The following is a 13,256-nucleotide window of genomic DNA, read 5'->3' as shown; positions in this document are numbered from 1 at the left end:
AAGTGGAACAGAAGTGGTGAAAGTGGGCATTGTTGCCTTGTTCTTCATCTTAAAGAAAAAGCTTACAGTCTTTCACTGTTAATTATAATCTTCCTTGTGAGTTTTTCATAAATGGTTTTGTTAGTGAGGTAGTTTACTTCTTTTCCTAGTTTGCTAATTGTTTTTATTATGAGAAGGTGTTGAATTTTGTCTAATGCCTTTTCAGTATCAATTGAGGTGATTATGTAAATTTTTTCATTCTGTTAATGTGATGTGTTACATTGATTGATTTTTGTATGTTGAACCATCCTCAAATTCCAGGAATAAATCCTACTTGGTGATGGTGTATTATTCTTTTAATGTGCTGGCAGATTTGGTTTGCTAGTATTTTGTTGAGGATTTTGTATCTGGATTCATCAAGGATATTGACCTGTGGGTTTTTTTTTCTTGTGATGTCTTTGTTTGGCTTTGGTATCAGGGTAATGCTGACCTCATAGAGTGAGTTAGAAAGTGTTCTTTCCTCGACAACTTTTTCGAAAAGTTTGAGAAGGATTGATAATAATTCTGTACAAATATTTGATAGAATTCACCTGTGAAGCCATAAGGTCCAGCGCTTTTCTTTTTTTGGGAATTTTTTTTTTTAATTTCAATAGGTTTTTGGGGAACAGGGGGTGTTTGATTATATGAATAAGTTCTTTAGTGGTGACTCCTGAGGTTTTGGTGTACCCATTACCCCAGTAGTGTAAACTGTACCCAATGTGTAGTCATTTAACCCTTGCTACCCTTACTATTTTCCCCGAGTTCCCAAAATCCAATGTATTATTCTTATGCCTTTGCATCCTCATAGCTTAGCTCCCACATATGAATGAGAACATGTGATGCTTGGTTTTCCATTCCTGAGTTACTTCACTTAGAATAACGGTCTCCAATTCCAACCAGGTTGCTACAAATGCCATTATTTCATTCTTTTTTATGGGTAAGTAGTATCCCATTGTGTGTGTGCATATATATATATATATATATCTCACATTTCCTTTATCCACTCATTGATTGATGGGCATTTGGGCTGGTTCCATATTTTTGCAATTGCAAATTGTATGGCTATAAACATGCGTGTGCAAATATCTTTTTTGTATAATGACTTATTTTCCCCTGGGCAGATACCCAGTAATGGGATTGCTGAATCAAATGGTAGATCTACTTTTAAGTTCTTTAAGGAATCTCCACAGTTTTCCATAGTGGTTGTACTAGTTTACATTCCCACCAAGAATGTAAAAGTGTTCCCTTTTCATCACATCCACACCAACTTATATTATTTTTTGATTTTTTGATTATGGCCATTCTTGAAGGAGTGAGGTGGCATTGCATTGTAGTTTTGATTTGCATTTCCCTGATAATTAGTGATGTTGAGCATTTTTCCGTATGCTTGTTGGCCATTTGTGTATCTTCTTTTGAGAATTGTCTGTTCATGTCCTTAGCCCACTTTTTTTTTATACGGCTGATGGTAACGCACTTTATTAATTTAAAAACACACCCTTCCCCATAGTGCATGGAGCATGTGCACATTTTCCTACAAAGACATAAATAATGATGTGGAGGTATGGTGGAGGTCAAGCATCTACAGGGTCATTCAAGGAGGAACAGATTCAAGCTTTTGGATGATCAGTGTTTTGTATATAGCAGTATCATTAGATCGAAGACAACACTGGACGTAGCAGGACCTTTTCTTTGGGTGGCATTAATTATTCCAGATTCAAACCAGGCTGTCCTCTTTGGACCCAGGCTCTGCCTCTCCCTGCTCTGTCCCCACATTTAGACATGAAAGCCATAACCCTTGGGCCCCTCAGAGGAAAAAAAGGGTATGGGGGAGATAGGAGGCATTGTTGAGCAGCGTTCCTACTGCTGGGAGCCTCTGCTGTTTCCAGTAACTGCCTTTCTGGAAAGCGATTCTGTTCTGTGATGGAGGCAGCAGGATGAAACATCAAATTACACGGCACAAGATCCAAACTTGTTGTTCTCAGCCCCAGAGCATCAGAGTTTAAGAAGTTTAATTTGAGGCTACTTCTTTTAAAAGCAAGATGTAGGTTATGCCATTAAAAAAAACATGAAAGCAGAAAGTTCAGACATCCTAAAACTTGAAGCAAAGATAGTGCTGGTTGAATCTTCTCCCTCAGCCCTCCTAAGCGTCTAAACCTGCTTTCTCACTGAATGCTTCCTCTGCCCTGGCTTTGCCTTCTTGCCTCCTCAAGGCAGACTACAGTTTCTTTCTACCCACAAGAGGTGGGAAACGCCACGTTCCCCATTTGTTGTAAGAAATCCACGGGCATGCAACAATTTTAGTATTCAGTGGAGGTTTTCCCAGGCAAATTCCACTAGCAGAGGACAAGGAAGACTGCACATCCTGATGTGACGTGGATGACATGGATGGGGCGAGGCCACCAATACCATGATGATGGGGCTGGCCCTGGGCTTAGCCGACTTTTTAATGAGATTTTTTTTTTCTTGCTGATTTGTTTGAGTTTTCCCTGAGCACGGCTTGCTTTCCCCATATCCTGTAAGTTTTGGTGTGTTATATTTTTGTTTTCTTTCATCTCTAAATATTTTCTAATTTCCTACATGACTTCTTCTTTGATTCATTAGCTGTTTAAGAGTGTGTTGTTTAATTTGCACAATTTTGCAAATTTTCCAGTTTTACTTGTTATTGATTTCTAACTCCATCCATTGTGGTAAAAAAAGAAACTTTGTATGATCTCTACCTTTTAAAATTTATTGAGACTTAATTTGTGGCCTAACGTACAGTTTATCCTTAAAAAGTCCTGTGTGCACTTGAGGAGAATATATATCCTGTTGTCCTGTTGTTCTTGGGTAAAGTGTTCCATACATGCTTGTTAGATGTAGTTGGTTTACTGTGTTGTGTAAGTCCTCTATTTACTTACTAATCTTCTGTCTGGTTGTTCTATCCATTGAGAGGGGAGTATTGAGGTTTCAACTATTTTTAAACAACTATTGATTTCTCCCTTAATTTCCATTAGTTTTTGCTTTGTGTATTTTGATGGTGTGTTATTATATGTGTAAATGTTTATAATTATTACGTATTATTGTTTATAATTATTATATATAATATATCCTTTTATTAATATATAATGTTTTTCTTTGTCTCTTATAAACTTTTTTGACTTAAAATCTATTATGCCTGATATTAGTATAGCCACCCATGCTCTTTTGGTTACTATGTGCATTGAATATCTTTTTCCATCGTTTTACTTTCAATCTGTGTCTTTAGATTTAATGTGAGTCTTTTGTAGATGGCATATAGCTGGGTCATATGTTTTTTATCTATTCTGCAATCTCTGTCCTTTGATGGAAAATGTAATCCATTTACTTTTTTTTTTTTTTTCTTGAAATAGAGTCTCACTCATTCTGTCACCCAGGGAGGAATGCAGTGGCACAATCTCGGCTCACTAAAACCTCTGCCTCCTGGGTTCAAGCAATTCCCCTGCCTCAGCCTCCCAAGTAGCTGGGATTACAGGCATGCACCACCACTCCAGGCTAATTTTTTTTTGTAATTTTAGTAGAGACGAGGTTTCACCACATTGGCCAGGCCGGTCTTGAACCCCTGACCTCAAGTGATCTGCCCACCTTGGCCTCCCAAAATAGTAGGATTACAGGCTTGAGGCAACGCGCTCAGTCCCACTTACATTTAAAGTAATTATTGATAAGGAGACACCTTTATCATTTTACTATTTGTTTTCTATATGTCTTATAGCTTTTTAATCCCTTATATTCTTCCTTATTGTCTTTTGTGTTTAGTCAGTTTTTTGTAGTTAAAATATTTAAATTTTTCTCTCATTTCTTTTTGTGTATATTCTGTAACTATTTTGTGGTTAACGTGGGTATTACATTTAACATTATAAAGTTATAACACTCTTGGCTGGGTCTGTAGTCCTAGCACTTTGGGAGGGCAACACGGGTGGATCACTTGAGGCCAGGAGTTTGAGACCAGCCTGGCCAACATGGCAAAACCCCATCTCTACTAAAAACACAAAAATTATCCAGGTGCAGTGGCACATGCTGGCGGTCCCAGCTACTTGGGAGGCTAAGGCACAAGAATTGTTTGAACTGGGAGGTGGAGGCTGTAGTGAGCTGAGATCGTGTCATTGCACTCCAGCCTGGGTAACAGAGTGAGACTCTATCTCAAAGAAAAAAAAAAGTCATAACACTCTAATTTGAACTTATACCAGCGTAACTTCAATAACATACAAAGACTTTGCTCCTTTACTTTACAGTCCTTTCATTTGTTGATGTCACAAAGTTATATCTTTATACATCGTGTGCCCCCAAGAAATAAACTATTAGTCTCTTAAATTATGGAGAAAGCAAAATGTGAAGTTACAAGTCAAAGTTATGATTATACTGGCTTTAAGACTAATCTTTTAAAAAATGTATTAGTCACAAATCAGGCAGAAAACAAAAGGTGTAGTTACAATTTTGTAGAAAATAAAAACTTATTACAAAATACTAGCTTTTATAATTGTCCATTTTTTTTTTACCTTTCTTAAGATCTTCACTTCTTCATATGGCTTCAAGTTACTGTCTACTGTCTTTTTATTCACCTTGCAGGACTCCCTCATGATTTTCTTTTAGGGAAGTCGTAGTGGTAATAAAGTCCCATAACTTCTGTTTATCTGGGAATGTCTTAATTTCTCCCTCATTTTTGAAGAACAGTTGTACCTGATACAGAAATTTTGGTTGGCTTTTCTTTTCTTTTCTTTCTTTTTTTTTTTTTTTTTTTTTACTTTTAGCACTTTGAATATACTAGCCCATTACCTTTCATCCTCCAAAATTTCTAATGAGAAATTGGCTGATAATCTTACTGAGGATTTCTTGTATGTGACTAGGTGCTGCTCTCAGGAGCTCTCCTGCTGCTCTCTTTTTGTCTTTTGAAAGTTGGATCATGCCTTGGTGTTGGTCTCTGAGTTCATTTTACTTGGAATTTATTGAGCTTCTTGGATGTTTATGTTCATGTCTTTTATCAAATTTTCAAAGTTTTCAACCATTATCTATTCAAACATTCTCTGTGTCCTTATGTCTTTCTTTTCTGCTGAGACTCCCACAATGCATATATTGGTCCACTTGATGGTATCCCAGAGGTCTCTTATATTCTGTTCACTTTCTTTTAATCTTTTTTCTTTCAGCTCCTCAGACTCAATAATGTCCATTGTCCTATCTTCAAGTTTTTGCAGATTCTTTCTTCTGCCTATTCAAATCTGACTTGAAATCCCTCTAGTAAATTCTTCATTTCAGTTATTGTATTTTTCAGCACCAACATTTCTTTTTGGTTACACTTTAGGTTTTTCTCTTTATTGATATTTCCATTTTGTTCATACATCATTTTCTTGAATTTCTTCACATCTTCCTTTAGTTCTTTGGACATCTTTAAAAGAGTGGTTTTAAAGTCTTTGATGAGAAGAGCTGCCATCAGATCTTGTTCAGGGGCAGTTCTGTTGATTTATTTTTTTATTCCTTTGAATGGGCCTTTCTTTGCTGTTCCTTTGGGTTTTGTGAATTTTTGTTAAAAATTAGACACTTAAATCTAATAATGTGGTAACTTTGGAAATCAAATTCTCCCCTTCTCCCAGGGTTTGCTGGTTTTTGTTATTTTTAATTGTTTTGGATTTGATTGTTGTGGGTTGTCTCTGTGCCAAGGATCAGCCTGAAGTGTAAACTCAACATCTTCTCAAGTCTTTTCTGAGCCTGTGCCTTTCCTTGGGCATGTTTGGTCACTTTCTAATTCTCCCTGCATATGCAGTTTAAATATTCTAGTGTCTAATATCTGGCTCCCAAAAGGGAAAAAATAGAAAAAAATAAGGTGGAAAGGGCACTTTAAATCCCTTGGGGTCAGGTGCAGTGGCTCATGCCTGTAATCCTAGCACTTTGGGAGGCCGAGGCAGGGCGATCGCGAGGTCAGGAGTTTGAGACCAGCCTGGCCAACATTAGTGAAATCTCATCTCTACTAAAAATACAAAAAAAAAAAAAAAATTAGCTGGGCGTGGTGGCACCTGTCGCGCCTGTAATCCCAGTTATTTGGGAGGCTGAGGCAGGAGAATCACTTGAACCCAGGAGGCAGAGGTTGCAGCGAGCCGAGGTCATGCCACTGCACTCCAGCCTTGGCGACAGAGTGAGACTCCATCTCCAAATAAATAAATAAATAAATAAATAAATAAATAAATAAATCCCTTGGACATCTTTTCAGGCAAAGGAGGAAAAGCTTGCCAACACTTTTGCACCTCTTTGGTCAGAAGCAGAAATTAGTGATGAAAGCACAGAGCACAGATCTCTGATATCTGGAGGACAGAATGTTTTTTGCTCACTTTGGCTCCTGAAAGCTGTGTGCAGATTGCTCTAGGAACGCATGCACAACCACCTGCCATGGGGCTGAGGGGTGAGGGACGGGTAGCTGCTCCTGGGCTAAGAGCTGAAATTGATCAAAATTAATGCAATTTACCATTCAAGACTTCCCCTGGAAGTTGCAAACTTTAATAGACTCCAGTGTTTGAAAATAGTTAAATCAGACAGATCCTGCCAGTGCAATTTTTGTCTTGATAGGGGGACATATTACTGGTGCTTCCTACTCTGCTGTCTTCCCGGAATTCTCTCTCTACATTTTATTTTTCTTACTGCAGTGGCCAAATCCCTTCACGTCCAATATGTACCACACACCCTTTCTTTTCTAAATAGTTTGTAATTACTCTTTTAATTAACTAGTTTTTTTGAAAAGTGTTATTGAATTCCCAAATAAATTAGGTTTTTTTGTGGGTGGTTATATTAGTTTCCTACTGAAACTGTAATAAATTACCACAAATTCAGCGATGTAAAACAATACAATTTTTTTCTCTTATAGTTCCAAAGGTCATAAGTATGGAATCAGTTCTCACTGGGCTAAAGTCAAAGTATTGGCAAGTCTAGTTTATTTTGAAGGCTCTGAGAGGAGACTCTGTTTCTTTGCCTTTTTCCCCTTCTAGTGGCTGCCCGATTCCTTGGCTTATGGACCCTTTCTTCACCTTCAAAGCACGCCATTCCAATCTCTGCTTTTGTCACCACATTGCCCTTTCTTCCATAGTAGTATTTTCTTCTGCTTTCCTCTTATAAGAATACTTGTGATTTCATCGTTCATCCTACCTAGATAATGCAGCATACTCTCCCCATCACAAGATCATTAACTTAATTACATCTGCAAAGTTCTTCTAGCCATATAAAGTAACATCTTCCAGGTTGTGGTGACTAGGAGGTAGACAATTTATGGGGCCATTATTCAGCCTACCTCAGAGGTACCCTTCTCTAGTTGTGAGTTTTTAATGTGTTTTATTTCTGCCTTAGTGAATTTGTTGATTTTTTGTGTGTGGAAAAATTAAGATTTTTAAAGTTTTGAAGAATGCTGTAATTTAAACACCTGGTGACAACATATAGTAAGAGTATATTAAAATTGCTAAGAACAATTACAGAGAAAACAGGAGAAAAACTGGCCTCTTGGAAAAAAATGAATCAGTAAATGATTACATAAAATCAGAAAAGAAAAGATAAGATTAGAGTTAAATTGAAATATCACATGAGTTTATAATATTAAAATAGCTTCCACTGTGTCACTAATATAGCACAGAAAGGTTTTGGTGTAACTATCCTTATAGCCAATAATAAAACAAAATCCTGGAATAACAGTGGATACTAATGGTGACCAGTGTTTTTCAGCAGCATGTCCAAGGGCTCTACAACCCTCTCTTGCAAGATCTGGGAAATGGAGAAAAAATATTTGTGAGGCCCCACTTGAGGTCTTTTGGTTGGGAACCTTGATTGCTTGCTCTTTTATTATGTGCCTTTGTATCAGAAGGAAGTTGTAATGGGATTTTGCCATGGCTGGTGTTCACAATGGATTTCGCCCTGGGTAGTGGTTTTAAGTAAATTTAACCACAGGTCTATAATCGGCTTGCTGGAATTATAACCTGAAAGTTCCCTGTAGGGCTTGGCATCAGGCTCTTGGCATTCTTTGTGTATTCTACCCTTAAGCACTATGCAAGCAACCTTAGCTCTGGATCCTGGGACTGTTTACATAATTAGTGTTTCCAATGTTTGGGCAGAGAGCTGAAATCAATATGGGCAATGTCTAAATATTATTTAAACATTGCATATGATAGTGAATAAAGGGTGGTGAAACCCTTTGATCAGCCTGTCTCTTGGTGTTCCGAAATTCATCCCATTGTGATTCAAAGAATCGAAGTATAATCTATCCCAGAGATAGCAAAATTCTAAAATCTGGTCAGCTGCAAAACATTCACCAACTTACTTAGATTTAACTATAAGTGATCCTGGTTTCTTTGCTTACAAGTCATGGTAGAATGACATTTTTTATTTTGCTTTAATCATATCTGTCAGAGGTGACTTGACTTTCTAGAATTGTATGAAGTTAATTAAAATGCTGGCACAGTTTACATCATAGACAATTCATTTAGAGAGGTGGTCTTTATGTATATTTGAAAATACTTTCTTTTTGCCCTCTATTAGTCAGTTAGTTTGGATGAAAATGGGATTCTAGATTTAAAATTGTTTTCTATTAGTAGATTGAATATATTTCCCCCTGGTGTTTAGGCATCTGATGAGAAATTTTATTAGGATATGCCTGAGCATGGGTCTTTTTTTAAATTAATAGTCTAGGGCACTTGGAAATTCCTTTTTAGAACTTTGGAATATTTTCTTATTTTAAAAATTACTTCCCAGTCCCATATTTAAGAAATCATAGATGATATTGGGCCTCATGAAGTAATCCTCCACATCTATTACTTTTTCCTTCATTTTTTTTATCTTTTTGCCCTAGTTATGGATGATTTTCTTGACTTCATTCTTCAGAATGGTAACTTGGTCTTTAGTCATATTACTCTATTCTGTTTCCCTCAAGGAGAGTGATTTTTATCTCAGGAGTGATATTTTGACTGCAGCTGGGAGAATAAACTGAGGATGTACCACTGGAGAGAAGGAGACCAGTAAGGAGCTTTTGCATTAGCATGGATGAGAGATGACGGTGACTTGTGCTGCAAAAATTGAGGGAAGTAGAAGGATTAGAGGAAATTAGGAGTTGGAATAGATAGCATGTGGGGATTTGATTTAGCATCAAAGAAGAGGAAGAAGCCAGGATGAGGCTCTGGTTTAGACTTTGGCAGCTGGATAACTATTATGCCTTGGAGGTCTCAGGAGTAAGAGCAGCTATAGGGGTAGATAACGAGTTCAAGTTTGGATATGTTGAGTTTTAGGTGCCTCTGACTCATATGGTTGGAAATATCTATCAGACAGCTGGATTTATTGGTTTGGAACTCAGCAAAGATATCTGACAAAGAGTTATGGCTTATGGATTTAGTAGCATATAGATAGAAATGGAAGCATAGAGCTAATAATATTACTCGGCGAGAATGAGTAGAACAGAAAATGATGTTTAAGGGACAGATAGAGGAAGAGAAGTCCCCAAAGAGGCAGAGAGGGAGCAGATAGAGAATGTATTAATTTTTTATAGTGGCCATAACAAATGAACACAAATTCATCATTTAAAAATAATATCCATTTATTATCTCAGTTCTGTAGGTCAGGAGTCTGGGCACAGCATGACTCAGGTGGTTTTTAGTTTGTTCTTAGCTTAGGGTTTCACCAGGCTGAAATCAAAGAGTTAGCAGAGCTGCAGTCCTTGCTGGAAGCCCCAGCAGGGAGCATCCATTTCCAGGCTCTCTCAGGTTACTGGTAAAATTCCTTGCTGAATGGAAGATGTCCTCAGCTTCTAGAGGCTACTCACACTCCCTGGCTCATGGCTCCCTTCAAAGCTGGCAGTGGCAGCACAGTCCTTTTCACATTTTGACTCTCTGTTGCCACATCTCTCTGACTGACTCTTCTGCCTTCCTCTTCTGCTTTTCAGGGCAGATGTGGTTACATTGGTCCCACTTGAATAATCCAAGTCACTCTCCCTATTTAAAGGTCAGCTGGTTAGTAACCAGAACTCCATCTGTAAAGTCTCCTCACAGCAAAAACTAGATTAGTGTTTAATTGAATAATTGGGAGATGGGAATTTTGAGAGGACATATTTAGAATTCTGCTTATCACAGAGAGACAGAAGACAAACCAGAGGAGTGTAGTGTTAGGGAAACTAAAGGAGTAGTGTTTCAACAAGGCGGGGGGGGTGTAGTCAACAGCATCAAATCCTATACAGATGTCAAGAAAGATGGGGCCTGGGAGTGGAACATATGCCAAATTATAGTGGGTGTTTGGGGGACTGGGAAGCAAGAAGCAGAGACTAGGGACGCAGACAACTCTTTAAAAAAGTTTGCCTGTGAATAGGAGAAAAATAAGACAGCAGCTTGGGAGAGCAATTATATTTTCTTTTAGATGGAAAAGACCTAAGACCTTTTAAACACTGGTGGTGAAAAGACATTGGAAAGAGAAAGGGCGGCAATTCAAGATAGAGGGGTAACTTAGAGAACAAGGAGTTCAAGGAGTGGGGATGCAAGGGACCTTCGAGCATCAGCCAAGGGACTGGTTGTTGACAGGAGAAACATGATTCTCTTTGTACAAAAAAGGAGGATAGAAGGAAGGTGCAACGATGTGAGTCTGGGGACAGGAAGGTGGAAATAATCCTCAGATAGCTTCTGTGTCTCCTCTCACAGAAAGGTGGTCTTCTGAGAGAGTATTTTCCAGTAGCTTGTTTAGTCCTGTTAGAGCAGCAGCCATATCTGTGTTTTCACTGTGTTGTCCTTATGCTTAGTGCAGCATCTGACACATGGTTGACACCCAACCAGTATTTGTTGAAAGAAACAATGAATGGATAAATAAATGCACAAGGCTGAGAGGGTAAAAAAGTCATAGGGGCTTTGGTAAGAATGGAGAAGATTTGATACAGCCACTGTCGAGAAAGCTAACTAGAAAAGTGCGAAGACTGTCTTAAGGATCCAGGTGAGGCCAGAGACCATGATTAGCTAGAGTTTTGATGGATATTTTGATTTTCTTCGCCACTGCTCAGAAGCTTAGGTAGAGACGAGGGATGCCAGAAGCCCAGGTAGAGATGGGGAAGGCCAGATGTTTGCTTTAGTTTGGGTGTGGGATTTTGCCAGGCAGGTGCAACAGGAGGACAGATGGAGTAAGGGAGTTGAAGATGTTGGCAAAGGAGCGGCCGAACTAATGAGCTGTAGGATCTGGACCATGTGGGCAAGGAAGTGAAGAGAGAAGGGACTGATCAATAGAAGGGATGAATGGCTTGGGGTTCTCAATGTGATAGGCAGAACCCAGATGGAGTGAGAGCAGTAAAGGTGTGGGGAAAAGATTCAGGATATAGCAAGGTGCTTTAAATTGGGTAGCATTCTCAAATGACCTGGTGGAAGGTTTGGGACCAGTGGGAGTTCAGGCCTAAGGAGATAAAATCCAAGGAGGTACAGGGATGAGAATGAAGGTGAGGATAGCATCCACTAGAACTTATATTTAATAATAAAGAGAAGCCCATGATCATAATGAGTTTAACTGGCTGGAAAGCCACACAGTGTTATTTTTTGCAGGACTTTGGTGGATGGTGGAGTGGTCATCTTAGAAATAATCATCCTCCATCTGAACTGATAGAATGTCCAAAGAAGCATGGGTTTTTGGTGGTGGGGGATGGCCTGGTTTCCTTGGAATGTGGTAGCTGAGGTTTTGAGCGTGCTTAAGACTGGAGAGGTGCTGAGTACTGTACCTAAGTTATTACTTGTCATTTGTGTCATTCGCTTCTATCTCCTTGCACTAAAGCTCTTATTAGTGTATTAATTCCTGATGGCTGCTCTAAGAAATTACCACAAATCAGAAATCTGAAATCAGTATTACTGGGCTGAAACCAGAGTCAGCAGGGCCACACTCCCTCCAAAGGCCCTAGAGGAGCATAGGTTCTTTGACTCTTTCAGCTCCTGGTGGCTCCCAGCATTCCTTGGCTTGTGGCCACATTCCTCCAGTCTCGGCCCCTGTGGTTACATTGCCTTCTCTTCTGTGTCAAATATCCCTCTGCCTCTCCCTTATCAGGATACATATGACGGCATTTAGCCCCATCCAGATAACCCAGGAGAATTTTCTCATCTGAAGATCTTTGACTTAGTCAACATCTGCAAGGAGTTTACTACAATCATGTCACTTAGTGATGGGATACATTCTCAGAAGGCCTAGGACATTACTGTACATTACTGTATACTTTATAAACACTGTGCCCTTGAGCTACACTAACTTTATAAAAATATTTTTCTTTCTTCAATAATAAATTCATCTTAGGTTACTATAACTTTTTAACTTTATGAACTTTTAAATTTTCTTAACTTTTTGACCCTTTTGTAATAATACTTAGCTCAAAATACAAACACACTGTAAAGCTATACAAAATATTTTATTCTTTATATCCTTATATAATAAACTGTTTTCTATTTTCAAAATTATCAATTATTTTAAACATCCCCCCACGTCCTCAGGCATGTTCCAGCATCTGGATGGCCACCTGGACCTCTATCATCTTTCAGGAGATGTTGCCAGCACTGTGCTTATGATAGACAGTTTTCAAGGGTAGCCTGCAGCTTATTAAAAATGATGTTTTAGGAGATAGCAAGAGGTGGTGGTCTCTTCCACCTTTTTCAGTTTCCTTTCCATATTCTTTGAATGCAATGTTGGCAAGCCAATAGGTACAAAAACTCTAGAGACAGAGACAGCGCAGTGAATCGAGATTTCTTTGCAATCATTCTTCCTGTAGGGTTCAACTTCACATTTATAAACATACTTTTGATATGTAGGTACTGGCCACCAGAGAATTGAGTGAAACATATTTTCTTGTCCTCAGTTACCTCACAGAGCATTGAAGGAAAGATATATTAAAGTTGCTATTTAAGCCAAGGCAAAATGACTAAAAGCTAAAGTGAGGTGAAAGTAAGAAGTAATGAGAAGAATAGATCCACTTGCATGGCAAAACAGAAAGAATATGGGATCTACAGTCAGACTAACCTGGGTTGGAAACATCCCTGCTGTTTGCTAACTAAATGACGTTATGCAAGCTACCTCACCTTTCCAAGGCTTTGTTTTCTTAGCTCCAATCTAGAGATGATAATATGTATTCACAGGGCTAGCTGAAGATGTCATAAGAGAATATATATAGAGTGCAGTTTCTGTCATGGGAAGCCAAGGCATGAAGGAAACCTTAGTGCGCTGGAAAGAACATAGCCACTGGGATATTATGGGTTCAAATTCTGCTC

The 13,256-nt window shown here is 38.6% G+C and overlaps 1 long non-coding RNA gene across 1 annotated transcript in view; it reads left to right on the top strand.

Annotated features, from left to right (window-relative positions):
* LOC134737128 (uncharacterized) overlaps positions 1 to 13,256 on the top strand; it is a 547,208-nt gene that overhangs the window by 91,229 nt on the left and 442,723 nt on the right. The gene's annotated exons all lie outside the window — the stretch shown is intronic.

Source organism: Symphalangus syndactylus, chromosome 7 (genome assembly GCF_028878055.3).
Source record: "Symphalangus syndactylus isolate Jambi chromosome 7, NHGRI_mSymSyn1-v2.1_pri, whole genome shotgun sequence".
Taxonomy (NCBI): Eukaryota; Metazoa; Chordata; class Mammalia; order Primates; family Hylobatidae; genus Symphalangus; species Symphalangus syndactylus.
The sequence above is the reverse complement of the archived record's forward strand: the minus strand, read 5'-3'. Positions and strand labels throughout refer to the sequence as shown.